At 35.4% G+C, this 5,724-nt stretch overlaps 1 pseudogene; it reads right to left on the minus strand.

Moving 5' to 3' along the window:
• Positions 1-4,547: 4,547 nt before the first annotated feature.
• Positions 4,548-4,667, minus strand: LOC129881207 (5S ribosomal RNA; annotated as a pseudogene).
• Positions 4,668-5,724: the final 1,057 nt, after the last annotated feature.

Genomic DNA, 5,724 nt, shown 5'->3' on the forward strand with positions numbered 1-5,724 from the left:
ATAGTAAGAAATACAAAGGAAACTCTATCCGCATTTTCTTAAAATAAAAAGAGAATGAGATATAGGGATGCAGTATTTCTTGAAAGGTCATGCCCACAACAAGGATGTGATTTGGATAAACCATGAGTATGGTTGACCTTGAGAAAGAAGTTAAATATTGTATTGATGGCGATAGGAACTAGGTGGTCGATATTGATGTGGTAAACCAAAGTTGGAAAAGACTTAGGACCCTAGGGAGATGAGTTAGGGAAGATTGGTAGACCTACATAGAATGATGTATTAAGGTATCAACTGACTTGATATACACGGATAACCTGTGATGGGCTATTAGTAAAAGAAGTAATGGTATGATTAAGACAAGGGAAGTAGAATTGTGACTGTTATGAGGTACTAATAAGACAACTTGGGAGATATTGAGGGTGGGACCAACTAATAAGGGCAAATGTCCAACGATTGGGTCTCATTTTTGTTGAAAAGTACTATGCCCTCAACCCTTAGTTATAAACTAGATAAGTTGTTCACGACTCGAGGATAAACTCAGAGAGAGACCATGTGGGTCAAGTGTTAAGAAGTACTGTGATATTTAAGGGATTCTAGTTTTATTCTAACGGTGATTGGAAAGTGTTCTATGATAGCAGTTTAATAATTGTCCACTAACTAATTGGAGAAAGAAATTCTAATAGAAGAACCCTAGAGAGACGTTATGAACTGAATATGAGTATGAACTAAAAGGGGGATATATAAGTATTAATTTAAAGGTATGGTACAACAATACGGGGATAAAGTAAGACTGCTAGTAAGGTACACTTGGTATGTGCTGACTAAGCTAAAAGCCTATGTTGGGTACACAGTAAGGGCAAGGGGCATAAGTTATAAAGGAATAAATGGTGTAACTTACGTTCACCCCAAGAAACAAAGGATATAGGTTGAGATAAAGCTACTACCCAGAGAGAACTTTGGATAATCATCGCCAGGAGATAAGTGTTGCCTAGTTAAAATCGGAATGGCTACAAGTGTGGATTAACCTTTCATAAAGATAAGTAGAATATGGCCTTAGACGAGTTGTCGCACTATGTATGGAAAGGTTATCGTCGCTTCGTAATTTAGTCAAGGTTCTATACGCGGATAATCAGGTTATAAAATATATAGAAAAATGGGGACATGACACAGTACCAAGTAGATTGGGGAAAGAAATTGAACGAATTTAAGATTGGACATAAAGACACAGAGCAAGGTATAAGCAGATAAAGGTGTAAGTACCCTCTAAAGGGGGGAAGTCAATGAGAAAATTGTAAGGGTAAGGTGGAGGCAATTTATATGGCAATATATTTAAGATGGATGTCTAAACTTCAATAGGATCCCTGGTTGAACCAAGTTAGGAAGGTCTGGAAGTCACCAATAATTGGATAGAAGTCAGAATGGTATGTAAGACAGTGTTAAGAAGTTTTGACAAGACCCCGATGATATAACATTAGAAGGTGGCTATGTATAAAAAAACAAAAGAGTATATCAATGAACGGATATTGAATAATTCAAGAGACACTACGAAGAATAATGACAACATGCTAGATCAAAAGCCAAATACTAGCTATAGAGTTGGTCGCAAATGACATTACGATAGATAAATAACCAAGGAAAAGGAATAGAAATCCTCCTATGGTAGGAGATGAGATGAGCAAAGAATGAACAAGGGAAAAGAAAGAAGTGCGACAAAATGGGATGAGAGAGACAACGCTAAGGTATTTCGTGTATTCTCTCATATTCTTGTAAAGGTAAAGAATGTCATAAAAATATGTCTAGAAGGTTACAAGCGGGGGTAAGGAAAATTATGCAATGATTTAAATAAGACGGGCGGATCTAGCTAGTTATTATAGGATTAGCGAGCTCATATATCAAATTCCTTCAAAATTATGCCAGCTAATGATAGGCAGAGCTCAAAGCGGCTCTAAAGGTGTAACATCCCCTAAAAACGTTGTATACGATGTTTCAATTCTCACCTAAAAATGATACAGCCTCTGTATTTTAGGCATAACATTTTATAGAATTGTCCAAATTGGGTGATTCAAATTCTGAGTAACCACAATTTCATTACCTACTACTTTTGTGAAGACCATAATTTAAGTTTTGGAGGTTAAGTAGGTCAAATAAATTAATTATTGTAAGACAGTGTGTTGTGACGAAATGGAGTGTTTGTAGAATAAAATTCATACCTCACTGTAATATGCTACAAATTGGTTGATTCTTGAACGACATGAAACTAGACTTCTATATCTACAATTCTTATAGACACCAAATCCTTATAAGGAATTTATCTTATTCAAAATCAGCTCCGAAAAGGAGTATTCTGTCAAAGATAACTCATTTCACCTATCATGGAAAGATCTAGATATATTTGACATCACTCATGACATAAATTGTCCTCCAATTAATATCATCCATGACATCACAATTTTCCATTAACTTTTCAGATTTTTCTTTATAATTATTTTATTTATTGTTAGGTCCCTCTTTCCCACCTATAAATATCTACCTTATTTCCTCATTTTATTCATCAAACTTTCTCAAGCAAGTCTTCTCTCTATACACTTCTTTACACATTCTCAAATATAATTTTAGTTCTTAGTAGTGAAGAAATACTACTCCGATGATTCATATACTCCGGGTAGTACACAAAACGTTCCGGTGAGGAGAAAAGCTAGGACTCAAGAGTGTTCATTAAGTCTTTCGGTTCCGACTAAAGCTTCGGATTCCAGGTATGTAAGGCTTCAATGAGAGTATTCCTTCAACTCTCATGTCTAAATTATTTTTATTATATGATAAATTATATTTATTTTCTTTAAGCTTTACTCTAAGTTATGTGGATTTTTATCCATGGGTTCTTCCACTCATGTAGTCCAAAAACTCTTTCAATTAAGTCTCTTGATTTCAAGTAATATTTTCTTATGGTAATTCTTATTTTTACTTAATAGTATGAATCATGGTTAAACTAATAATTATTTGGTCTATTTTGATGTAATATAATTTCATATGTATGAATTGATGGTTTGCAAGTAATTCCTTTATTTATCTATTTAAAGGTTCTTGAAATTCATGGTGGGTTGTTTAAAGTATGATTTTTAATTAATAGATTTCAAAGTATTTATGTATATTTATTTACATTTATATTTGCAAGTTGAAGTGATTTGAACCCACCTAGTTTTACTATGTTTTTAATAAAGTTTGACTTGAAATCTTTGACTCCATATGAATATTTATGAAAGCAATATTTATGATCAAAAAGGGAGTCTTATGAAATGAAAAAAAATAATGAAATGATATGAATGATGGATTCTTTATGCAATAAGGACAATTCTTGCATATTTAAATTATCAAATATTTTAATGAGCTATTCTACTGAATATGATGTTTGAATTCTCAAGCTATATGTTATGACTATTTTGAAGTATTAAACTATTCTATGGGATTGACTTAGCACCGAATGGGTCATTGAGATGGAATTCGATAAGGGAATTCTGGTAGCAACCCCTTGTCTCATTAACTATGTGCCAACATAGGAGCCCTTATAGGCTTAGGCTAATGGATCGATAAATATCCCTTAAAGTTAAAGTTAAAGAAATGAATGAAGTTTATGGAGTTCTACTTGGCAAGTAGTCTCCCCGGCCAATGTAGGGGGTTATGTTGGATTCCATGTAATAGCTCGCATGGTCTTAAATGTCGGTTATGATTATTTTCCCACAAAATAAATGTTTTAAAGGATATCTATATGATTTAATATGCATGCATTACATTATGTTCCATATTACATAAATGTTTTAATGTTTCCTCAATGTTCATGCATCCTTACAAACTTAGTACATTCAAAGTACTAACGCATAGTCTTTTGCCTACATGATATCACCATGTAGGGATCAATGCTCCTCCTCGTTCTCCTCCACATGGCTAGTTGAGATTTCGTTGAAGACTACTTTTGGTGAGTTCTCATCTTCCGAGAACAATACTCCTTTATCATTCTAGCTTATGATATGTTAAGATATTTTACTATGACATTTCTTCTATTATGATTGAAGGTGAGCTAGGGACTTTTCTTAGCCCCATTAAATCTAATAGTTAGAGGTATTGTTGGACATATGTAAGTTGAAGATTTACTATTATGATTTCCGCTTGTTTATTTATCATCATTACCTATGAAAGGCTAAAAGAATGCTAAGAGGCTTGTTTGAGGTACTTTTGGGTTCCTTATTTGCCATGTCGCATCTAGGCCCTAGGCTTGGGTCGTGAGAAAAGGTCACTATATGAACGAACTTTAGCACTACTTAGTAGCCAACCCTAATGAATGGGTGCATACGAAAAGGGGTAAATATAATAGGAGAAGTTAAATCAAATGACCAAAGAAGGACATGGTCATGGTAGAACTAAAGATCTACCCCTATACTGGTTGCAAGATAACAGAGGAAAGGGTAAGGTGAAACATGTAGAATAGTAAGACGACGCTGAGGTAAATCTTGGGATGAGTTGAGTGCTTCGCACATTATTGCAAGGAGTACAATGGAACGTGACATGAGGACTTCCCAGGGAGGTCACCTATTCCAGTATTATTCTCGCCCAAGCACGCTTAACTTCAAAATTCTGGTGGAATTTAGTGCGTTAGTACTGGTATGATCGCGCGAGATGAAAGATTCTGAACTAGCGGCGAGAAAACGACATAAGACTATGTACCCAGAGTATTATAAGATACGTTAAGGGAGTTATAAAAAGGGCTTAAGCAAAACAAGTAGAATTAGCTAATTACTAACCGATGGTGGACTTATATGCCAAATTCCTTCAGAATTATATCAGGTAATGATAGACGGAGCACAGAACGATTATGAAAGTAAACTCTACGATTGAAAAATAAAACCCAAAAGGGTGAGTGCCAGTTAAAGTTTTGAAAGGAGTCGAGAAGGACTATACGAGGCTAAGGAATCCCAAATTATCAACTTCATTACGAACCTATTTTATACTCTGCGAGAGTAGGGTACTATACGAGTTATTATGAGTAGGCTAATGAATCAGCCCATTTGCTTTCAATCAAGACCACCTATGCAGCTGAAACTAGGTGAAGTTATGGGTCAAGGAGGTAGTAAGACTCCATGAGGTTTCCCCTGCTAATATCTTAGATACAAGGACTTCAATTATGATTAACGTCTGAGGATCATTCCAAGAAGAGATTAGGAACACAAGTAAGTCTTAGTACCACCTTACACCCTCAAAACTGGTAAATAGGTTAAGCATACCACTTAAACACAAGACGATATGTCACGAGATGGTGTTGTTTACTTTGAAGGTAGCTGAGATGGTTATCCATCAATTATCAAGTTGCCAAATGGCCCCGTAAAAGACTGGTAGGACAGGACGTGTAAGTCCCCTATTGATTGGTTGATGTTAGAAAGACTAAGCTAGTAGGCCCAGGCATGATTGAATGAGCTATTGACCAGCAGCCAGAGTCGGCAGAAATGATATATAGATAATCGACATTGACATTCAGAGTTCAAATTGATGATTAGGTGTTCATAAAGGCGCCACTCAGGATGGGGGAAATGGAATTTGGAAGAAAAGAGACCTCGCTCGAGATACATTGGTCTTTATCAGACCATGTGTGGAATAGGAAAAGCTGCCTATGAATTTGGCCCTACTATCTGGTTTAAGAACAATACATCCAGCTTTCCACCCGTTCATGTTTCATAA

Source organism: Solanum dulcamara, chromosome 2 (assembly GCF_947179165.1).
Source record: "Solanum dulcamara chromosome 2, daSolDulc1.2, whole genome shotgun sequence".
NCBI classification, from domain to species: Eukaryota; Viridiplantae; Streptophyta; class Magnoliopsida; order Solanales; family Solanaceae; genus Solanum; species Solanum dulcamara.